Here is a 25422-nt window from a genome sequence, read left to right as displayed (position 1 = left end):
CACTTATTTTTAAGGCTTCTATTGAGATCTCATGTCCGTATGTCATGACAAAACAGAGCAAGAAAACATTGAGAGATTGACTGAATAGCTGTCTGTCCTCTTATTTTCTTGATTGTGTGACTCCATGGGACCCTGCTGCGGGTTCTGTGTCTGTACATCACGCACAGCAAGAAGCAGAGGCAAGGCCAGCTGGCTAGGCTTCTTCTCTCTAACTGCCTGTGGTCATGTTTCCTTAAGCAGCTGATTTGGGGGAAACTATTAATGCTAAGTTCCTTGCATGGAGATGGAAACGGAGAGGAATCAGCACCATCCATCATCTATGGGATAGACTGCTTGTGCCAGGGAGGCAATGCTACACTGGGAAAATCTGCTTCCCCTTGTTCTCAACAGTGACGATTCTGCCAGTTACCTATTTTTATTTCCTTTACCGTTTTGGGGGTGCTCAGTTGGACCTACCAGTTTCTTTTGGGAGGAAATCTCTTTAGGATATTTACACATCTTCATGGGCTTTTTTTTTTTTTTTTTTTTTTTTTTTCTATCCAGAAAAGGTGGCTGGCTTAGGGCAGTCTTGACAGGAGAGCAGGAGGAGCAACTGTTGAAAGAAGAGGGGAGATAGTGAAATTAAAGTTGCGGTGATAAAATTGGATTAGGAGAGAGGCCACTGATGGATAAGGTAAGAGTGAATATTCAAAACCAGAACGTCTGGATCTGTGAATCAGGATGGTGCTCTCGAGTCTTTTGTTAGAGACACTACCACCCCAGTGCTGGTTACAACATGGGCCCTTGATAGTGACTGATTCACCGGTAACATCCATTCTGCACTGAGCCAAGCCTCAAACTTCTGCGCCTGTTTTTTGTTTCTTTTCATGTTATTCATGTTCATGCTCAAAAAAGCCTAGAAGAATGGGAGATGAGACATCATCACTTGCACGTCTTTTGGAAATAATGATTTTTCTAATGAAGTCAAGGGTATTAACCACTCCCCCCCCCCACCTCCCTATTCCCACAGCTTAATAGTTTAATAATTAATGAAGAACTCTTCTGGTGGGTGGGGAAGAAACTATGCAGGTGAGAGGAGCAGAAATTCTGGTCTCTTTCATGGAGGGTGAATGGCACATTCATGGAGGGGAAGGTCTTGTCTAACTCTGTCCCATGGAGACCTGTGTTTACAAGCCTGATGAAAGTCAGGCACACTGGTCTGGGATGGATGAAAGAATAGAAGAGAGGTCTTAGCTAAAAAGTCACAGACTTACATGCTTCCTTGGCAATAGTTAGTCCCTCTGCTGCGCCTCTGCCCATAGAGAGAAGCAAGCTTACAGTAAAAGCTTTGGCAGAAGTAAGTGTTCAACTGTGGGGTTTATCTTAATATACAGGGTCTTAGTTTTTTTCTTTCAGTTTTTTAATTGCAAAGGTAGTTTAGCGTTGACATTAATGAACATTTTGAAAAACTAGGAATATTATTGATAGTGCCTTCTATGTTCTTTTTAGTACTTTTATGTGTTTTCCAGAGTCTTTATAACTGATCATGTAAACTTTAAAAAGACTGCAAAAATGGATCACTTAAACCCTCAGGCTACTGCATCCGTTCCCATTTTGAGGTATTCTCTCTTTCAGTGTTTGTTAATTTTATGTGATTTTGGCATGCTGTAAAAAGTAATTTATTGAGATGGGACATAAAATCAAGTGTTTTAAAGTGAACAGTTTAGGGATACCGGGGTGGCTCAGTCGGTTAAGTGTCTGGCTCTTGATTTCGGCTCGGGTCATGATTGCAGAGTTGTGAGATCAAGCCCCGTGTTGGACTCCATGCTGGATGTGACATTTGCTTAAGATTCTCTCCCTCTGCCCCTCCCTGACTTTTTGCATGTGCACACTATTCCTCTCAAGAAAATAAAAAGTAAGTCAATCAATCAAGAAATAAAATGAACAGTCCAGTAGCATTTGGTACACTTACAGTGTTGTACATCTCTCTAACTCCAAAACATTTCCACCTTAATTTAAATGAGATGATAATCTGTATTATTGGGTAAAACTTCTTACCTGTTAAGCAGTTTTTCTGCATTTCTCTGCATTTTGCCTTTCCCACAGCCCCTGACAACAACTTGCCCACATTTTGTCTCTCTGGGTTTATCTATTCTGAATACTCTGTATAAGTGGAGTTACGTTATGTGACCTTCTTTCACTTAGCATACTGTTTTTAGAGTTTCATTCATGCTGCAGCCCATGTCCATACTTTTTTCCTTTTTATGGTTGAATAATAGTCCATCGTATTGGATATACCACAACTGGTTAATCTTTTCATCTATTGATGAATATTTGGGCCACTTGCACATTTTAGCTCTGGTGAATATGTATCTACGTGCTCTTATTATCTGTTTTTAATTGGGGGGGGTATATATTTAGGTTGTACTGGTACTAACATAATTGCTGGGTTACATGGTGAGTTTACGTGTCACGTTTTGGGGAACTGCTAAACTATTTTGCACAGTGACTGAACCATTGTGCCTTGTGGCCAACAGTGTGCACAGCGTTCAATTTCTCTGTATCCTCGCCAACACTTTTAATTTCCCTTTGACCTACTCTTAACCGTTGTGAGCCTGTAATTTTATGCAACTGATTATTAAGTTTTAAAGTTTATATTAACCTCTAGCATCTGTGTGTGTTGGTGCACTTGACATTATCTGGGTTGCCAGTTCAGAAAAAAATTGTTTCATTATCTCACTTTTTTCTCAGATCCTATAATTCATCCCTGTGACTTTACATCTGATAATTTTTGAGCACAGTGTTATTGTTGGAGCAAATTCTCTCGCATCGCTCTGCATTAGACATGTTGGCCCCTGCCCTGTTTTTTTGGTTACATGAGCTTTTTGAAGCATGATATTCAAAGCAGAGCTCTGTCCTGCAAGCCAAGTCGTGGTGCTCACATTTGGCTTCTGTCAAAGCTCTGCTGAACATAGGAATAATGTATGACCCAGCAGATGGAACAAGATGGGCGATGGCTTGCAATGTGTACTTTTCTTCAGCCTCACCCACATTCCCACATTTCAGCTTCACCCCTGGCACAAGGGTGAGGAGAAATGAGACGGTCCAGTTAGGCCAATAGAGTTTGGGGGACCAGAGGGAGGGGCAATGATGGCCTTGTATCTACAGGAATGGACAGGATGAAAGGCAAGAATCATTTCCTTAATCTGTATTCGCCTGTTCTGACTCAACTGGTGAATTAAACAATCAGGGAAAAAAAGACAGAAGGTGAAGTTTAGGGTTTCTCAACCTAGGGACCATTGACATTTTGTGCTGGATAGTTCTGTCTTGTGGGAAGGCAGTCTTGTGCATTGTAGGATGTCTAGTAAACCTCCCTGGCCTCTACCCACTGGATGCCAGCCACATTCTCCACACCCCTGCCCTGTCCAGACATTGCCAAATGTCCCTGGGGGGGCACAAATATTCCCAGGCAAGAACCACTGGGCAAAGTGAATATTAATTTTTTAATTTATCAACTGGCATTATAAGTGGGTTATTATTTGAAAGCTAGTATTTATTGAGACCCCACTCTGGGCCACATTCTATGCTCAGCATTTTCATTCATTTATTCCTCAGCAAGTACGTGAGCATCTATCCTAGAACTGAATCTATTATATGGACTAAACACTGGCAAAAGTCCTGCCTCCATGGAACTTCCATTCTAGTGCAGAGACAGGCATCCTGGACTAACCACACAAACATACATCAGAAATGTGACAAGTGACACAGAAGGCAAGGCCTTGGAGGACTGTGACCAGAGCAGTTTTCCGGGTGTCCCTGTACACCAGGCTTTGTGCTGAGACCATTACATGTATGAACTCCTGTGGCCCTTACAACAACGTAGGTGATAGTCGCTGGTACTCATGCCTGTTTGGCAGGAAGAAAGTGACTCTTAGGTGGGCAAAGTTGCACAGATGGTAAGGGGCAGAGGTTGGGTTTTGAGCCAGATGCTTTGTCTTCAGAGCCCGAGCTTCTAACCACCACCCAAGTGAAGGCAAGGTGAGAGCTGCAGAAGGGATAGACTGGATACAGAAGGAGAGGCAAAGTGCTTTATGGCAGAGACACAACAAAGGAGAGAGAAAAGAGGACTGAAAAAGACCCGTGGGACTGGAGTGGGGAGAAGAAAGTTCTGGTGGTGTCAGTGGTGGGGACAGACATGCTGTTGCCGCCTGGCAGGCCACTTAAAGAGATTCCTCATCACCCAAAAAGCCATGGGGGGGGGCTTTTGGGGTTTTTAGGTAGGGAGGGGACACTCTTGGGTTTGCAATCACCACCATGTTTAATATTCACAACCACCCAATGAGGAAAGAATGAAAGCCTTTTCACCAATGAAATGGAACTCGGGGAGCCATTGCTCGGTGAAGGTCATAAAATGGAACTCAGGGAGCCAAATGCTCGGTGAAGGTCATAAAATGAAAAAGTGGCAGAGCTGCCTTACATTCCGCTTGTCCCATTCTAAACCCATGCTCGTAACCACCACTCCACGCAGCACTGTCCCGCCCCGGGGGCCATGGAGCACAGCCGGGTCACTGCACACACCTCCCTCGTGATTGCCTGGGAGTTGGGTCTGAGGTCTGGAAACTCCTGTCTCCGTGCCTTTTGATCACGGTGTGTGAATGCTGACACGAGTCCGTGCGTCTCAACAGTCCTTTTATCACTTTTGAATTTTCTAGTTTCTGTTTATTGTCTTTCGCTACAATTCACCCTTTCACCCTGCCCCCCCCCTCCCCCACCCCCAGCCCTGCAGTTTTGCCCTGGGACACTATCCATGTGGCCTCTGATAAGAATCACTCCATTCAGAGGAGCTGGCAGGTAGATGTCCTATTTGCTCAAACATGCGTGAAGGTCTCTACTCCCCACATCGCATGTCCGTGGCTCCTGGAACTCTTTGGCTGGCCTTCTTCTGTTCTTTTGGAGATAGTGCGTTTCCCCCTCCAGGTAAACTTCCAACCAGTGTTCATTTAAATATTAATTTGCAGTTGCCCAATCTCTCCTTTGACATTACCACCTGGGTGGGGGGTTAGGCTGAGCGAGCCTCCTTGCTTCTTTGCATCGCATATTTTGGCAGCCCCGGAGACTTGCCGCCCGAGCTGAATCCTTGCCTTTTCACCATCTCGACGGCTCTGCAGTGCTCACCAAAACGAAATGAGCCCCTTCATCTTCCACACGGATAATTAAACTTCAAACACTGTTTATCTCAGTCCCCAAATCCTCAGAATGCAGCAGCAAATTAATTTTAAATCTATATCTGCTTTAAATAGTAATTGTTTAATCAACAGGCTTGATGTTTAATTATATTCTTTGTTCGTACTCCCCGCAGGCTTGAATAGACCACATAATTCCTGGGTTGCTTTCATTTCTGTAATTAGATCATGTGACAGACCCGTACTATATTACGGTTACTGTGGTTCCTTCTCTCCCACCACCCTCTAAATGCTAAAATGGTTTCTCATGAATACTTAGATTTTAACAGCTCAGCCTAACACTGAGATGTGAGTGTTTTGCTTAAACCCTTTACTCTTCTTTTGGCTAATAGTTTGCTTGGGAGCACGCGATTTTTACTGGTGGCTGCTGCATTGTGCTGACTATATCCTTTCCAAGTTGAGCTCCCGTTTTCCTGGAAGAAAACCCTTCCTGACCACATAGAAACACACTGTATGGACACCTTGAAGTCAATTTTATCCTTAGAGAAATGATATTTAAGGTTCAAATTGAATAGAAAATAGTACACTGGGCTTTTTTTTTTTTTTTTCCCCCTGACCATCTGGGGCTTCATGGAGAAAGAGGAAGTAATTTTCCGTATTAGAAAGAGTCGTTTTGTCTCCAAGAATTTATTTTACTTGTCTGGATTCATCCCATAAAAATGAGAGCTGGACGTTGGATAATCAGGTCAACATTGAAGTCTATTCTCTAATTGGAATTTGTTTGTCCCACACAATATGCCTGATTTTCTATGGGTCTGTGCTAGAAATATGATTGTTCAGCCAATCTGGTTCTTTTAACTTCCTTTATCATTCATATTCTCCATCTCATTATCATTTATTTGGCTTTTATTTCCCAGAGTTCTTGCAGTTCTTAATTTTTTCCCCTCATTTTTATTAGGGAGGTATGCAAAATTTGGCAAGGCTAGCAAGTATAGCCTAATCAATGTTATATAAATCGGGGGAAGTGCTTGGAAGTTGGAGAGAACATCATTTTGTTGTTGTTGTTTATTTAAAAAACTATAGGGTGTCGATAGTTAAAGCTCAAAATAACAAGGCTCTTTTTCCTCCATCGTATTTCAAAATTACATCGAAGTTTGTACCGTCACTCCTCAATCTTCTTCAGCTTTATTCATTTCTTATTTTCATTCCTACCCCTGGAATAGCTGTGTTTGTGATTACTTTCTCTTACCTATATGTATACATTTTTCAGGCAGTATCTCATTTTGTTATTTCGACCCAGTTATGCATTTTTATGAGTTTTACCACCATATCCTGCCCATATTTCTGTAACTGCCAGCTTTTTTTTTTTTTTTTTTTTTTGGATCATTTCACCATCCTTTTGGGTATTTGCAGCATTTCCCAATTATATCTGTGGAATTAATTTCTGCATTTGTTATTCACCTTTCTAGAGCTTCCATGCCAATGCTAAATTAAATGTGACATGCTCATAGATACCATTACTTTCACAGATTAATAATTATCCTATATTAATGGATCTGTGATATTTTCCAGTTGGAGAATTCTGACCCTGGTTTCTCTCCTACTTTCACTGGGAGATCATTCATTATGTAGCTTTTATTTTGTATATTTTCCAAGATGTAGAAATCCACATATTCGTATGAAATAATCTGAGATCTATTTTGATTCAGTTGCTCTGTGAGGGGACTGGTATTGTTTATCCAGGTGATGGTAAAATGGAGAAGCCAAAGAGGAGAGGGTACAGTAACCCAGAGGTTGGCAATAGCTGGAAGCTGGTCTCACCCCAAGCAGGTGGACTGCAGAGGGAAGAGGTGTTACCAGAGCCCAGAGCTCAAGCTGCCAGACAGAGCTGGAAGCACAGAGCACAAGGTCGCCTGTTGGAGCTGGTGGCTTCCAGGAGATATAGCATTGCCTAAGATGCCACCCTGGGCAGGGAGAGGAAAGAATAAACCTCTTAGCTTCTTTCTTCCTTTTACTTACAAGCCTTTTAGCCCCCATTGGCTGATCCTACCTGGAAGCCAGTTCCCAAATATACAGTCCCCAAATATACAGGCTAGAGCAGGGGAAATGCAGAAATGGATCTGAGAACAGAGTCACATGATCAATGCAGATGTGGTCAGATGTGCTTTGAAAGCTGGTACATGCATTACAGTGAGCTTGCCAATTCACTACCCACCATCACCTGCCTCTCTGGTCCATTCTGGGCACACTGTTAGCCTGGTCTTCCTAAAATACTGTTTCTACCTTTGCACAATGACGCTTACTTCCTGCCACACCAAGCCTGAACCCTTCAGGACTTTCTGAATCTGGACCGTAACTCCCAACTCAGATCCAGATTTAGTTCACATGTGTCCTGGTCCAATTCTTTGCTGGAGGGCAGGGAGGGGAAATGGTAAAGTAGTAATGATTGACCACCTATTAGGCAACAGACACTAACCTGGGAAGTTGGTACACCTTCTCTTAGTATTACTCTCATTTTAGTAAGGCTCCACAAGGTAAGGTAACTGCTCCAAGGTGACATAGTCTGGCTAGAATTGGAGCTGGGTCTACCTGACACCAACTTTTTTTTTTTTTTAATGCATGTTTGTTTGTTTGTTTGTTTATTTATTTAAAATGTATTGTGAAATTGGTTTCCATACAACACCCAGTGCTCATCCCAACAGGTGCCCTCCTCAATACCCATCACCCACCCTCCCCTCCCTCCCACTCCCCATCAGCCCTCAGTTTGTTCTCAGTTTTTAACAGTCTCTTATGCTTTGGCTCTCTCCCACTCTAACCTCTTTTTTTTTTCCTTCCCCTCCCCAATGGGTTCCTGTTAAGTTTCTCAGGATCCACATAAGAGTGAAAACATATGGTATCTGTCTTTCTCTGTATGGCTTATTTCACTTAGCATCATACTCTCCAGTTCCATCCACGTTGCTACAAAGGGCCATATTTCATTCTTTCTCATTGCCATGTAGTACTCCATTGTGTATATAAACCACAATTTCTTTATCCATTCGTCAGTTGATGGACATTTAGGCTCTTTCCATAATTTGGCTATTGTTGAGAGTGCTGCTATAAACATTGGGGTACAAGTGCCCCATGCGTCAGCACTCCTGTATCCCTTGGGTAAATTCCTAGCAGTGCTACTGCTGGGTCATAGGGTAGGTCTATTTTTAATTTTTTGAGGAACCTCCACACTGTTTTCCAGAGTGGCTGCACCAGTTTACATTCCCACAACAGTGCAAGAGGGTTCCCGTTTCTCCACATCCTCTCCAGCATCTATAGTCTCCTGATTTATTCATTTTGGCCACTCTGACTGGTGTGAGGGGATATCTGAGTGTGGTTTTGATTTGTATTTCCCTGATGAGAAGCGGCGTTGAACATCTTTTCATGTGCCTGTTGGCTATCCGGATGTCTTCTTTAGAGAAGTGTCTGTTCATGTTTTCTGCCCATTTCTTCACGGATTACTTGTTTATCGGGTGTGGAGTTTGGTGAGCTTTTTATAGATTTTGTATACTAGCCCTTTGTCCAATATGTCATTTGCAAATATCTTTTCCCATTCCGTTGGTTGCCTTTTAGTTTTGTTGGTTGTTTCCTTTGCTGTGCAGAAGCTTTTTATCTTCATGAGGTCCCAATAGTTCATTTTTGCTTTTAATTCCCTTGCCTTTGGGGATGTGTCAAGTAAGAAATTGCCACGACTGAGGTCAGAGAGGTCTTTTCCTGCTTTCTCCTCTAGGGTTTTGATGGTTTCCTGTCTCACATTCAGGTCCTTTATCCATTTTGAGTTTATTTTTGTGAATGGTGTGAGAAAGTGGTCTAGTTTCAATCTTCTGCATGTTGCTGTCCAGTTCTCCCAGCACCATTTGTTAAAGAGACTGTCTTTTTTCCATTGGATGTTCTTTCCTGCTTTGTCAAAGATTAGTTGGCCATACGTTTGTGGGTCTGGTTCTGGGGTATCTGTTCCATTCCATTGGTCTATGTGTCTGTTTTTGTGCCAATACCATGCTGTCTTGATGATTACAACTTTGTAGTAGAGGCTAAAGTCTGGGATTGTGATGCCTCCTGCTTTGGTCTTCTTCAAAATTAGTTTGGCTATTTGGGGCCTTTTGTGGTTCCATATGAATTTTAGAATTTCTTGTTCTAGTTTCAAGAAGAATGCTGGTGCAATTTTGATTGGGATTGCATTGAATGTGTAGATAGCTTTGGGTAGTATTCACATTTTGATAATATTTATTCTTCCAATCCATGAGCACGGAATGTTTTTCCATTTCTTTATATCTTCTTCAATTACCTTCATAAGCTTTCTATAGTTTTCAGCATACAGATCTTTTACATCTTTGGTTAGATTTATTCCTAGGTATTTTATGCTTCTTGGTGCAATTATGAATGGGATCAGTTTCTTTATTTGTCTTTCTGTTGCTTCATTGTTAGTGTATAAGAATGCAGCTGATTTCTGTACATTGATTTTGTATCCTGCAACTTTGCTAAATTCATGTATCAGTTCTAGCAGACTTTTGGTGGAGTCTGTCGGATTTTCCATGTATAATATCATGTCATCTGCAAAAAGTGAAAGCTTGACTTCATCTTTGCCAATTTTGATGCCTTTGATTTCCTTTTGTCGTCTGATTACTGATGCTAGAACTTCCAACAGTGTGTTAAACAACAGTGGTGACAGTCGACATCCCTGTCGTGTTCCTGATCTCAGGGAAAAAGCTCTCAGTTTTTCCCCATTGAGAATGATGTTAGCTGTGGGCTTTTCATAAATGGCTTTTATGATCTTTAAGTATGTTCCTTCTATCCCGACTTTCTTGAGAGTTTTTATTAAGAAAGTTGCTGAATTTTGTCAAAGGCCTTTTCTGCATCGATTGACAGGATCATATGGTTCTTATCTTTTCTTTTATTAATGTGATGTATCACGTTGGTTGATTTGCGAATGTTGAACCAGCCCTGCATCCCAGGAATGAATCCCACTTGATCATGGTGAATAATTCCTTTTATATGCTGTTGAATTCGATTTGCTAGTATCTTATTGAGAATTTTTGCATCCATATTCATCAGGGATATTGGCCTGTAGTTCTCTTTTTTTTACTGGGTCTCTGTCTGGTTTAGGAATCAAAGTAATACTGGCTTCATAGAAAGGGTCTGGAAGTTTTCCTTTCGTTTTAATTTTTTTGGAATAGCTTGAGAAGGATAGGTATTATCTCTGCTTTAAATGTCTGGTAGAACTCCCCTGGGAAGCCATCTGGTCCTGGACTCTTATTTGTTGGGAGATTTTTGATAACCGATTCAATTTCTTCGCTGGTTATGGGTCTGTTCAAGCTTTCTATTTCCTCCTGATTGAGTTTTGGAAGCGTGTGGGTGTTTAGGAATTTGTCCATTTCTTCCAGGTTGTCCAGTTTGTTGGCATATAATTTTTCATAGTATTCCCTGATAATTGCTTGTATCTCTGAGGGATTGGTTGTAATAATTCCACTTTCATTCATGATTTTGTCTATTTGGGTCCTCTCCCTTTTCTTTTGGAGAAGCCTGGCTAGAGGTTTATCAATTTTGTTGATTTTTTCAAAAAACCAACTCTTGGTTTCATTGATCTGCTCTACAGTTTTTTTAGATTCTATATTGTTTATTTCTGCTCTGATCTTTATTATTTCTCTTCTTCTGCTGGGTTTAGGCTGTCTTTGCTGTTCTGCTGCTAGTTCCTTTAGGTGTGCTGTTAGATTTTGTATTTGGGATTTTCCTTGTTTCTTGAGGTAGGCCTGGATTGCAATGTATTTTCCTCTCAGGACTGCCTTCACTGCATCCCAAAGCGTTTGGATTGTTGTATTTTCATTTTTGTTTGTTTCCATATATTTTTTAATTTCTTCTCTAATTGCCTGGTTGACCCATTCATTCTTTAGTAGGGTGTTCTTTAACCTCCATGCTTTTGGAGGTTTTTCAGACTTTTTCCTGTGGTTGATTTCAAGCTTCATAGCATTGTGGTCTAAAAGTATGCATGGTATGATCTCAATTCTTGTATATACCTGACACCAAATTTTGTTTCCACTAGGCCACATCACCTTCCTGATTTTATTAATGCTCAGAGAAAAGAAATGATTTACTGAAGTTCACATGTTTAGTTAGTGCTAGCTGGCAACTTAATATATCTGTTTTGGATTTAGAAGATTTCTCTTGTAGTCATCTTGTAGCAAGATCTTACCACCCCTCTGTAGTTCAGGTCCTACTTTCTCATTGGGATTTCCCCATCTGGAAATCAAGCTCCCCCTTCTTTGAACTTTTACGGCATTTATTCCACTTAAATATATAAGATCAATGAATCTCTAAGCGCTTCATATAAGGGACATAAATTGTGGAGTCAAGATATAAATAGTAACCACAAAAATTTCTTATGTATTTCCTCTATCTCCCTATAGAACCCCATTTTAGTAATGTAGTTAACAATGATCACCACCACCATGTATTCAGAAACTGAGACAATTTAGACAGAGAATTCCGCACTTCCTAAGGGGGATTTTTAACTTTTGATGTTCATGAGACTCACATGCAGACAGTGTTAAAATGCAGATTTTGACTCAGCAGTCCTGGTATGAGGCCTGGGGTTCTGTTGATGTTGCTAATCCAAGAACCACACTTTGGGTAGTGAGTCTAGAACACGGGTTTACACAGCAGAGACCGGGACAACCTGTCGAGGCCCTTCATCACAATGGACACGATGAACACACGGCTACATGTGCTCATATCTAGGGTAATGGGACAAATGACTGATCAAATTAAGGGTCACAATGTTTGGAAGACGAGAAGCTGAGAATAAATATGTATCAGTGCGTATCAATTTGATGGGACAGGGCTGGCATGATGTCTTGTATGATAAAGATTTGCTTTCTGTGAAAGCACTATGGTCTATTGCTGTTTTAACATTTTATTTGAGGGAAGGTGGCTGCCAGAAATGTCAGGAGTGATGGCCTCTGAGGCGTTCCTGAAAAGGAGAAAGAGAAGGCTGTCCTTAGGCTCAGCTTTGACTCTGTGATCTCCAAAGAGGACCAGAAAGGTGTTCTTTTGTATCTTAGTTTGGGGATGTAATGGGAGATGCCTTAATTTTGCTGTGATGGCTTGAGTTTTCTATCTCTTTTGCCAAGTTCTAGCTACTTTGGTGGGGCAGAAGAAATCGCTGTCTGGGAGGATGACTGGCGATGTATATGTATGTTTGGTACACACACACCCTGCCATGTGTTTTTGAGGTGCAGGAAATGGATACATGGGATTTAGCAGGGGCTCCCCCTCAACCACCTCTCTTGACTGTGTGTTTGAGCCTGGAGTTAGTTGGAAATTTCACTGGGGGCAGGTGTGCAGGTCATGGGGTGAAACTGCCCTGAGAACTTGGTTGACTTGGTGGCTCTTGGGAGTTCCTGGAGGACAGTGGGAAGATGGACCCTTCTTTTTCTCCTACCACCTACCCTTGGGTCTCAGCAAAGAGGGCTGAGGTGCCTCCTTGATTGTCAGAATCAAACTGAATATTTTAATAGGGATCAAAGAAGTTTACCTGAAGTACTGGCCAGAATCAATCTAACTTCCATTTTCAAAAATCAATACCGTATTTCCTATAATTCAATCTTCTCGTCTGTCTCCCAAAGCCCTGCTACTGATAAAAAAATAATCATTACTGTCTTTGTCAAACATTTAACTATCTGTGATCCATACCATCTGCTATAGATTTTTCAGTTTTATTTTAGGATTTTAATGAAGTTTTTATTTGTTCATTTCATATTTCTTATACTAACCATTACGTCTAGGACTCAGCTCAGATTTCCTCAAACCATCTGGAAGAGGATTGGATAAATCTCATGTACATTGCTGATTTTGGAACTGGATCAGAAAATTTTTTTTTGAAGATTTATACAATTTCCCCTCATTGATCATGCTCTAGAATGTCTTTGCTCATTGCTGAAATTTTATGTGCACTGTGGTCTTCCTTGGCTACTAAATGCTAACAATTTTTACTGGCCTTGATATTTTTGAGTGGTCATGTTTGAAAAGTGTGGGGGGGGGTGAAGGAGTGGGGCAGAAAGAGATAATCCTGTGGAAAGAAATATTAATCATAAAATATTACCACTCTTGTCTCCTATTTCCTGTTAAAGGAATTTCTGATTTGAATTTGGCAAAATACATTGCTTCTTTACTCTCTTCTAGAAAGACTGTAAATACCACTAGTGACAGGATAATGTATTTTCATCCATGTATCTAGCATTGGGCATGTAAGTGTTCACTAAATACTGATAAATGAATCAATAAATGACTTTGTCTGATTAACCTATATTGTCCAGTGATAGGAGCCTTTTGAATTCTGCAAAGGACTGGCAAGGAGGTGTGGGCTAATCTTTTCCTTCATAGAATGATTATCAGTTTCTCTGAAGTTAATGTTTTTGAAACATGTATAGAAACACAGACTTGATATGTAATTTCTGTTTCTAGTGAAACATATCACCTCGGAAGGTGGATGGAACTGCAGAAGGAGACACATGAGAGGCAGAAATGACACTGGCTTTGCAGTTAGACAGAAGCAGGATTGAATACTGGTCTCACCACTTTCCAATGATGGGCCCCTGAGCATGTTATTAGAGCTCTGTGTCTGTAACATGCAGATATTAATGAAGTACACATGAGGTAAGAGCATCTTAATAAGGTCTTCAAGGCCCTGCCTGACCTGGCCCTCATGTGTCCTACCATTCTTCCTTTGCTCTGGTTGAATTTCAACCAGAGTACCTTCTTTCAGTTTTCTAAAAACTCTCAGTTCCTACCCACTTGCCTCAGGGCCTCTGCAGATGTGGTTCCCTCTACTATCCCTACTTTCTAGTTAGTTCTTATTCATGCTTCAAAGCTCAGCCAGAGCATCAGTTTCTCAAGGAAGCCCTCCCTGATATGCCTCAAGGAAGTCAAATCCCCCTGGAAGGTATACCCTGAGCTTTGTAAGTCTTACCGTTATTGTCATTAAATAATAATTGTGTCGTTAGTTGTTCAATTCCTCCTATCCTTTCTGCCTGTGAGAATGTAAGTTCCATGAGGGTAGACACCATGACTCTTTTATTCATCTTTGTATCCACAGTGTTTAGCAGAGTTCCTGGCACAGAGTAGCTTAATAAATGTTGGATGAATGAATAAATGAATGAAAAGCAGTTAACAAAAACAGAACACAAACTAGGTGCACAATAATTTTCATTTCCATCTCAGTCTCCCAAATGCCTTCTTTTCAGAGGCTTTGCATGGGAAAGTAAAAAAATAAAATAAAATAAAACACGTCCATGATGTGAAATGGGCATATCTTGACCTCCTTCAGCTGTGTGAAAACTTATCCCTTGGCCATTCCTCTAAGTCTGTGATTCTCAAGCCTTATCTTGCACCAGACTTACCTGGTAAGCTCTTTAAAACTGCAGGTAAAATTTCAGTCACTGTAGGGTAGGTCCTGACCATCAGCATTTTAGAATGCTTTCCAGGTGGTCATCATGTGTAGTTAGGGTTGAAAAGCACTGCCTTAGGTAAGGAATTATTATTATTATTGTTATTATTATTTTGAAGTTTATTTATTTATTTTGAGAGAAAGAGAGCGTGTGCATGCATGAGTTGGGGAGGGGCAGAGAGAGAGAGAGAGAGAGAGAGAGAGAGAGAGAGAGGGAGGGAGAGAATATCAAGCAGGCTCTGCGCTGTTAATGTGGAGCCCCACTCGGGGCTTGATCTTACGAACTGTGAGATTATACCTTGAGATGAAATCAAGAGTTGGATGCTTAACCTTAGCATCTACCAGTGCTTGTGTACTGATTGATTAGATTGGCCTTCAGAGAAGGGGAGGAGGAGAGATATCATCAGACTGATAAGTCATCAGGTATCAGTAAATGGCCTGAATGTGTACCAGTCCATGATGAGCATAAGCAGGTGGAACTCTGCAAAGGCAAACTTCATCTTCTCAGTGTTGCCACTATCCAGGCTTTGCCCAAATGCAGCAGACTTCGTATTATTTCTGTGGAGTGAATCACAACGGGCTCGTTTTGGATGTGCCTTTTTCTAGAAGAGACAGTGCTGGAATGGGTTTCTAATGTGGGAACAGCTTCAAGTGCATTGCTCCTGGAAGGTGCTATATAGAGGGGAGTGGTCTAAGTGTGCCATGTGACAGGATTTTGGAAACCAGTTGGCAAGGATGATGGGAAAGAGCAAGCAAACTTTGGCTTCAAAGAATGAACTTGTAGTCTTATTAGATAATGAAAAAAGTATAAAAAAATAGAATAATAACTTGGAGCATAAAAGCTCTGTGCTATAGCACAAATGCTAAATCATAGGGCGCTGTTAAAATAGCAGTTGGCAAACTATGGCCTGTAGTCCAGATCCTGCCTGTTGCCCGTTTTCGTACGCCTTGTGAGCTAAGAATAGTTTTATAGTTTCAAATGGTTGAAAAATAATCAAAAAAAGAATAACATTTCACCACCCATGAAGATTATATGAATTTCAAATATCAGTGTTCATAAATAAAATGGTATTGGAACATAGCCATGCTCATTCTTTTATGTATCACCTCTGGCTGCTTTGTTCTGTAACGGCAGGGCTGAGCAGTGGCAACAGAGACTGTGTAGCCCACGAAGCCTAAAATATGGACTCTTTGGCCCTCTGCAGAGAAAGTTTGCTGACTCCTCTACTAAAGAATCACAAGACGGCCCAGCTAGAAGGTTTCACCATGGCTGAACAAAGGAGCAAGAGACAGAAGAGAGGAGGGTAGAAATATCTTTGCAATGATGGTTTACTAAGTGCCAGACACATTTAATCCTCTCAGCAGCCCCTAAGGTAGAGTCAGGGTCCCAGCAAAGCACAGATGCCCACTCAAATTAAGATAATTGGAAGAGGGGTGGGGGGAGGGGGGGAAGGGTTAAATGGGGGATGGGCAGTAAGGAGGGCACTTGTTGGGATGAACACTGGCTGTTACATGGAAGTGATGAAGCAGTGGGTTCTACTCCTGAAACTAACATTACACTGTATGTTAACTAAATTGAATTTAAATAAATAAATAAATAAGTAAAAAGATACCTGGAAGAGGGTTTAATAAAGATATCATTTCCAAAGTGAGAGCAGGGGTGGGGACCCATACAAGATAGTGCATTATCTCCAGGCTGGTAACCCCTGGAGGGTTGAGGGAAGGAAGGGAGTTTTCAGAATCCAGAAGGACAGACTTATGTATCTAGGGCGGCCTGGGCAGCAGCAGTAACCTTTAGTTGACGGACACAGCCAGTCAGATAGGATCCCACAGGGAGTGGGCCAGTGGCATCAAAAGCTTACGCTTACACTTGTCCCTTCCTGAAATCTCCGGCAGGATACTTTTGAGGTGGTCCTTTGGCGGCTCCTTGAACATGGGGACCAACCACCGTCTTGTGGTCATTTTCCTTTTCACAGGGATCTCTCTTGTGACTAGAAAGTTCTCCCTTAGATTGGACCAAACCAGGAGGTCGCATTTACTAATTAAAAAAAATCAGGGGCGGCCTGGGTGGCTCATTTGGTTAAGCTACCGACTCTTTATTTCAGCCCAGGTCATGATCTCACAGTGTGTGAGATCGATCCCCTCATTGGCTCTGTGCTGAAAGCGCAGAGCCTGCTTGAGATTCTCTCTCTTCTCTGCCCCTCCCCTTCTTGCACTCCCTCTGTCTCTCTCAAAATAAATACACTTAAAAAAAATCATAGGTGGACAGATAGAGAGAGACAGGGAGCTTTCTTGACCTACTTTCTGTCTCTGTTTTCAGAGTTACTAGAAAGATTCCTCCATGTTTATTTTCCTCTCTGTGCCCTCTTGCAGTCTTTTTCTTCTCTGGAGTCAGGTGTATGATGGCTACTTCCCTCCCATAGCCTCCTTCATCATTCATAGTCACGGCCTTGCATCAGAAGGAACTCAGGGTACAAGTTTGTGTTCTTTTTTTGTCTTTCGAAAGATCAGACTCTTAAAAGGCCTGGAAGGTATATTATGGGGTCTTTTGGCAGGGGCTCAGTGCTGTGAGAATCAGTGGAGGTGAGCTATGATCAGTGACATGCTGTCTGTGTCTTAGCAGGCCTTGTGCTGTGTATTGCACATGCTCTAGGAAGAATGCTTACCTTGTGAATTGCCACATTGTCCCACAGATCTGTCTTTGCATGCCACAGTGGGCAGGCACACTGGCCACTTTTCTAAGCTGGATGTGGTTATAAGACACCAGATCTGCTGGTGATTATGAGTCCTTGTAGTGTTCCGTGGAGCATAGGATGTGGTTTCTTTGTCAGAACTTGATGAGACTCTGTGGACCCTGATGATGACAGTGATGATAACAACAAAATTTTATTAAGTGCTTAATCCTTGGTAGATGAGGAGTAATTCTCAACATTTGGCATTTTAGTACAATTAACCCTTTTTAAGTTTTTATATTTTAAGTCATTTTATGAGTAGTTTGCGGAAGCAAAATCAGAAATATTAAAAAAACCTTTATTTTTAACAAATTTTAGCGATTTTAACAAAAACATAAACATAGAAAATCCCATTTTTTAATTCCATGTTTTCTTGGTTTAGAAGGTATGTATAACTAAAATGGGCAGCTTCCTCTGAACATCATTAACCAGTCATTAGCTGTCACATTTCATTCTGGAACATATCCATCTTGTAAATCAGATTCCAGATTTCAAATACTTCTCAAAAAGGTTTAGCTCATCGTGACTTCTGCTTTTGTCTTCTTGAAGTCCTATCGTCAAAAATGTAGTACTTTTGAAAACTTTGATGGCTTATAATGTTGAGAGGACAGACTTCTTTGCTCCATAATTGCAAACATTTCAGTTTTATAAACATCACTTAGAACAATCAACTCAATAGAATTTTATTTTTTACATTATCTATTTTCCTTCATCCCCTTTTTTTCTTTGAGAGAGACTGCATGAGTGAGTGTATGCCTGCACCTGAGCAAGTGGTGGGGAGTGGGGCAAGGGAGAAGGAGAGAGGGAATCCCAGGTAGGCTCCACGCTGTCATCGTAGAGCCCAAGGTGGGGCTCCATCTCATAAACCATGAGATCATGACCTGAGCCAAAATCAAGAGTCAGATGCTTAACCAACTGAGCCACTCATCATGAAAGATGAAAGAATATTGTCACACATCATTTTAGCAAACAGGATCATCCAGGTTCTGATCACAAAAGGCTGCAGGATAAAGTTCTTACTGAGTGACTAACTCGATGAGAACACCATGTTTCCTTTTAGCCCTTAGAAATAAGTGTCCACTCATTGATTTGAGAGTTTGAGGCAATTCATCTAGGAAATCATCACCTGAAGACTCAGAATCCGAGATTTTACTTCTGTACTCTCTTTGCATTAATCTTCTGATTTGTTTAATACTTGCAAATTATCTTCCTCTGTAAATGTACTTAACTGTGCTCTTATGGGTAAAGAACAAAAATTGTGAATTCTCATCTATGTACACTGAAAGATTAAAAAAGAACTACAAAGGGAGTATCTCTGCCTTTCTTAATCCTTGAAAAATGGTACAATACTTGGGGTACAACAACAGGAAAACTGAAGGCTTATGTAATCATGATAGTTTCATTATTGTATCAGCTTTTAGGCAATTCCATTATTTTTTTCTTTATTTCACATTATCTTAGCACTTTAAAAGCATAGTCTAGCATAATTGGTGACTAATCTCAAATAATGCCTGAGGTGATGAACTACACAATACGTTAAGATCCAGGAAAAATGAAATTGCTAGGATCCCATAATATATTTTAAATTTATAAAAATTCAAGATAGATTTTTATTCTGTTTTTTAAAAGCAAAATTTCTTTTTGTTCTTTGGAAGAGTTCTAAGAAAAAGCAATGAAATATTAATCTCTCCAAATAGAACTCAAACATGAAATTCAAGAGCCAAAACGGAGCCCCATGATCCCTAATGTTATGCCTACAGTTAACGTGTGTTAGATACCATGCTGGAGAATTTATGAACATGACCAAAAACAGCTAATGGATAATAGAGTTTCAGTTTGGGATGATGACAGAGTTCTGAAGATGGATGCTAGTGATGGTCGCACAACATCGTGAATGTACTTAATGCCAATGAACTGTACCCTTAAAAATGGCTAAAATGGTGTATTTTATTATTATTATTATATCTTATTTTGCCACAATAAAAAATAATAGCAGTGTTTACTTAAAGGTCTTTGGATAGTGTACCTTAGAATTCCCTTTCCATCACCCATCTTGCAGAAAACAAGTCCTTAGTCAATCATCACAATTGTATGAGTTAAAACCATCCCTCTTCAAGTGGATGGGAGAGACTAACTCACCGAAGGTCACAACGGGTAAGTGGCAAAGTGAGAGTAAAACTCCAGCAGAAAGACCCCAGAACCTCACACTTAACCACGGCACTTGGTACTGCTCTTGGGAGAGGTGGCATGACAGGATCCTGCTGTGGTCCAGGGGAGCAGAGGCTTCATTAGCTGGGCTATGCCATGCACTCCACTTCTGCTTTCCACATCCCTTACCTACCTCTTGAGGATCTCTTCTGATTTTTTCAAGACTCTTAAACAAAATCTACACATGTAAGACCACATGCATTTTTGGCCAAAATAGTTTCTGACACCTTCAGAAGAAAACATAAAGATGCTTATGTCTGGAAGGCCAAAAGAAAACAGCCCCTCATCTCCAGCCATCCTGTGCTTTGACTGGACTTGGCTCTGTTCCCTCCTTCAGACTCTGCTTACGAATGGCTTCGACACTGTCCACCCCTCCTATTTGCCACTCATCTTCCAGGTGGTAGTAATTCTGATTTGCAACAGCTCCATAGATGTCAAGCCCAATTTGATTTTATTATGTTTTTGAGGAAGGGAATATGTGATTAGCTGGATGCTAGTGGAATTGTTTCCTGCAAGATGGGTGCTGAATTCTAAATATACATAGCATCTAAATATCTTTACACATTAAATACACTGTTAAGCATTATTATTCTATTCCAATAAAAATCACGTTGATGTGAATAAACAGAGAGTATGAGTATGCAGCAAAATAATGTCCATTACTTGAGTGGAAAATATTATTATTCATACATAGTTCAAAGATAAAACTTATTTTAGGGTAAGAATATAATTGGGATAAAGAACTTGAAGTGTGTCCTCGAGCTGTAGTTCCTACTTGGACCAGCTGAGGGCGGTAGTTCTGGTGAGAATGATTGCCTGGATTCCACTCCTCATGTCTGGTGAATGGTCATTTTGAGTAAATGGGAGAAAGAATATCTCTAGTGCTCAGAGGCCCCAGTTTGGGTGAAGGGTGACGGAAAGCACCCAGATAGTCTACTTATTGTGTTTCTTAAGATATATGCTGGAGATGCAGATCCCAGGGCCCCACCCATGGCAAACAGAGTCAGAAATTCCTCAGGTGATTCTCTTTCACAGTAAAGCCTAAAAATCATTGTTCTAATAGTATCTCTTCAAATGGGAGGGAGGAGTTGAAGACAATAGAAAGAACCAGACCAAGGTTAAGTATCAGGATTTATGGGTTTGTTATAATGCCATGTAGTGTCTGAGATAGTATCCAGGAAGTAGGAGTGCATGAAAAGCATTCAAATGAAGAGATCTCTCAAAAGACTGTTAATTTGCTAGCCTGGTTGGAATTAAAAAAAAAAAAAAAAAAAAAGGAAGTAGGATTGAGGCAGATAGAGCTGTAAGTTTGCAGGGTTGGGCACTGGAGAGGCCTGAGGCAGGAAAGGCACTTGGTGGGGGATGGGGGGGCGGACAGTGGACCTCACTGTCAGAAGGGTTCACAGATGTATCTTTGTGCAGGATGCTATAGGCTGGGGCTAAGTGCTCTATTGTCATAGCAATGAGTCTTCATCTGTCTGTCCTTGGCTCAAAGGTTAAAGAAGGTTAAACTCACAAACCCCATTCCTATCACACCTCTCTTGTGTTAGGCAAGTAGTTGCAATCTCAGAAGGTTCTGTTATAAACCCAACTCCCAACTTTTAGACGATGGGGAGCCTTGCAGTATAAGAGGCTTCCTCAGGGCTCATAGAACAGACTTGCTTCATGGAGCTGATCAAAGTGAAACTCGTGTGGCTCCTGTGGGGAAGAACATTTCAAGTTGCAGGAGCAGTGTGAACAAAGCAAACAGCAGGGTAAGAAAAGAACCAAGCTGTTGAAAATCACTAGGGTGTGCATGCCTGTGTGTGCGTGTGTGCATGCGTACTTGTGTGAGCCTGCGATGGCACAGAGAGGGCAGCCTACTGAAGACTGCGTAAGTTTGGGGTTTATCCTGAAGGCAGTGGGGAGCCATGGGAGGGTGTTAAGCTGGAGAGTAATCTGATCAGATTTGTTTTTAGCTTAAGAAGTACTGTAGCTTGGCTGGTTATTTTGATCATACCAGTGACAAGAGAATCAGTAGTGGGGCAAGTTACTTGCTTTCTCATTTGCTGCTCAGACAAAAAAAAAAAAAAAAAAATCCGTGTTTTGAGGAATTTGATGGTGCTTAGCTCCCTGAGTCACATGGCTGGACTTGGCCTCCCTCATTCTCCCTATTTCCTACTGTTTACCTTCACTGATATCTTTTGTAAAGGAAACAAAGATATTTCTTCTAGCTCCAAGCAGGAAATGGGCAGGAATGTTCTTGGGGTGAGTTTAACTTTTGGAATTTTCTCATCTAGTCTCCAAATATTTGAAAACAATTATGATGAAAGGGATGCAAATATTAATGGCTTGCTTATTTATTTATATAATTTATTGTCAAGTTAGCTAACATACAGTGTATACGGTGTGCTCTTGGCTTTGGGAGTAGATTCCCGTGATTCATCACTTACATACAACATCCAGTGTTCATCCCAACAAGTGCCCTCCTTAATGCCCATCACCCATTTTCCCCAGTCCCATCAACCCTCAGTTTGTTCTCTGTATTCAAGAGTCTCTTATGATTTGCCTCCCTCTCTGTAACTTTTTTTCCCTTCTCCCACTGTCCTCTGTTAATTTTCTCAGCTTCCACATATGAGTGAAAACATGTGCTATTTGTGGATGGAACTGGAGGATATTATGCTAAGTGAAATAAGTTGGTTAGAGAAAGACAGATATCAAATGTTAATGGCTTTAACACCTTTGTTGAACCTGCTTATTTTTATAAAACAAAACACAAGAAAAATAAGTCAGACACTAATGAAATTAGTTATCTACAGGAATGAAAAGAACCAAATGCAAGGGATAGGGACCTCTCTTGAGTACACCTTTTGACCTGTAAACTGTTGGTGGTCTAAATGTCCAAAAAATAAAATTCAATCCATAAAGATGGAAAAAATTAGATATTGAGTTCAAACAGAAAAAGAAGACTGTACTTTTATATTAAATAGATAAACATCACACATTAGTAAAAATATTCGAGTCACTTCTAAGCATAGTATTCTGACTGTGTATTCCTGGTGTGATATTTCCAAGGGACCAATTGCAAAGAAACCTTGAACTTGACTTAAGCTACTGATAATGGTAATGATGTAACAATATTGAAAACGTGTGTATCTCAGGACTGAACAAGTGGGTGAAATACTGGGTTTGTTGGGAGCTTGGGTTCTCATTGTGGGAGAGAAGAGATGTAAAAATGGACTGGATATGATGGTTCTTCACAGAATTATTACTATGATGGTTATAAAATGGTAATTTGCTAATTTCCTTCCTTCGTTATTAGTTATTCTTCCCTAAAGAAGAGCTCCCCTGTCTCCTTCTTCTCACTTTTATTTTTTTCAAATCAAAATATATTCTCTACGCGCCACCCCCCCCCCCCCCCCCCGCCAGTGTCTTCTAGCCATTTCTCTCATTAGCCATTTTGGAGTACAAATAATGCCAGTTTTCCTAGTGGGAATTCCTTCAAGCCAGATCCTGTGTCCTCTTGACATATCTACGTTTTATTCACAAATACATTTTTTTTTTTGAAAATAATGAGTCTATGCTGATACTGCTAAGATCCAGCCAGTACCACAAAACCAAACAAAACAAGGCAAAACCAAAACAGAGCAAAAAGGAGAACAAAGTAAAGAGACATATTAACTAAATGCAATGTGAGAGCCTTGATTAAATCCTAGAGATATATCTGTATCTATAGATCTCTTTATTACATATATTACATATATACATCTATAATTTAAATTATATTAAACAATTTAAATATTTTAAATATATGTGAGTGTATGTGTATACACACATACACTTTTAAATCAACATAAGACTTTATAGGGACAATTAGAGAGCTAAGATAAGGACTATGTATTAGATAATAGCATTGTATCAATGTTGTTTCTTGAATAAGGTAACTATACTGTGGAATGAAGAGACTCTTTTTGTTCTTTCAAGATATACCCTGAAGTATGTAGGGGTAGAAGTGTTGTGAAGTCTTTTAGGTAAAGCAACTAATTCTCAAATGATTAAACGAAAATATATGTATATATATATACATATAGCAAATTTGGGACAATAGAAATAACTGGTGAATCTAGGTGAAGCAGTGTTCATTTTGCTTTTCTTACAATTTTTCCTAAGTTAGAAATTTTTCAAAGTAAAGCATTGCACGGGAGGGCACACATGTTGGACGGAATGAGAAAGGCCATGGAAGGTAGGACTGGGGTTGAGCTGACAGCTTTTAACATCTGCAGGACGTCCTGTAGGGTTCCAGAAGGCAGAGCTGTGCAGGAAGGTGGTTAGAGGCAAACGGCAGAAAGCAGAGCGTCTGGGGCTGCAGTGATTTAGGACCTGCAAGCCGTGGGATTTTAATGGTGCAGCTATTGGTTTTAAACACACATACAGCATCATTTCATTTCACAACCACATTTCACACACACAAATGTAGGTCATATTCCAGCTCCATCCCGCACACTCTCTTAGTGGGAGGTGCACTTAAGGGCTTGTCTGATACATGGGTTTTATTCCAAAGTCCCCCTTCATGACTGATTTCAATTCTTGTTAATCTTGCCATGGAATCAGTTAAATGATTGTGGGAGAGTACACTTAAGGTATCCAATGATCAACAATGTGGCTTATTTTCTGTCAAGTATGACTTTGTTGTTTTTATCTGATGCTTACCACACAGCTTCACACAAAACAGGTTTGCTTCACTGCCTCCCCTCCCCACGCAGCTCCTGGTACAGATTTGTATTCCTGGCATCCTGCTCTTGTTTGATGAGTTTTAGGAGGCCCTGATTCTTGTTTTGTCCCCAGGAGTAAAGCAGAGACTGCTTTAAACTGATAATGACACGATTTTGCTGCCCTATAGACAGTTATTTAAACTCTGTTATGTGGCCAGTGCCTTGAAATTCAAGCAATGGAAATGACATCATTATCAGCCGACTCTTTATGATGAAAAATGACCCACATTAGGAAACAATCTGAACCCTAGGAAACTTCGGTGATCAATCATCACAATTATAATGTGCCGGTCTTTTATGTAAATCCAACCCACAGTGAAGCCGGGTTTGGGTGGAGGAGTTGGGGGAGGAGAAATCCTGTGGAAAAGAACATTAGTACAATATAATTAAGCAAAAGGGAAAGCTTCAGATAATATATGTTTCTCAGGGGACCATTTGATGCCTTGGGGACCCTGACAGATCTAGGCTGAGAGGGTTGCATCATCATCATTAAAAGCATTTGTTAAATGCCCAGAGCTACACAGAAATGGGCTGGGCTTTGAGCTGCGGAAGTTAGTTGAAACCTGCTAAGGTCCTCCCTCCAGGAACTGGAGCTCTGGATGGGCTACTTAGTGGATGGGCAGGGGGCACGGGCTCCCCTTGCCTCAGGGAGGCCATTATGATTCCAAGAGGATAATGTTCCATCTGGTGGGGGTCAGCAGTGCCTGGATTCCCTCATTCTACTTCAGTCCCTTCTGACTGGTTCCTTTTCGCACTGTATGGCCAGTCACAGGATTATGGTGACCTGAGTATGAGGCAGAAAGGAGGGGGTGGTCGTTGTCCACCTGCAAAATGGCAGACTGTTTGCAGAGGGCACAGGGGGTGGGCCTTTGGTGATGCATCTTGCCTTTATCAGTGGGCACATATGATCACTTCTTGCCAGCCTCACCCAGCCACTCACAGTTTCTAGAGTGTGTGTTTTGTCTAGTTCCTTTTTCTCATCTAGAAAAAGGAGGAGTATGTGTGAATGTGTGAGGAGATGCAAGGGAGGTGAAGAGGGATAGAGAGATAATTGATGTGGCTGTGCTGGTCCCAGGAAATTGCAGAGAACAGACTTGTCA

At 40.9% G+C, this 25422-nt stretch overlaps 1 long non-coding RNA gene across 1 annotated transcript in view; it reads left to right on the top strand.

Annotated features, from left to right (window-relative positions):
• Positions 1-25422, top strand: part of LOC123606622 — a 438079-nt gene that overhangs the window by 283253 nt on the left and 129404 nt on the right. Inside the window, exon 2 of the long non-coding RNA XR_006716397.1 lies at positions 549-673. This is a non-coding gene — a long non-coding RNA (uncharacterized LOC123606622). The remainder of the gene's footprint in view (positions 1-548; positions 674-25422) is intronic.

The sequence above is a fragment of the Leopardus geoffroyi genome, chromosome A1 (assembly GCF_018350155.1).
Source record: "Leopardus geoffroyi isolate Oge1 chromosome A1, O.geoffroyi_Oge1_pat1.0, whole genome shotgun sequence".
NCBI classification, from domain to species: domain Eukaryota; kingdom Metazoa; phylum Chordata; class Mammalia; order Carnivora; family Felidae; genus Leopardus; species Leopardus geoffroyi.
This window is presented reverse-complemented; position numbering and strand designations above follow the sequence as displayed.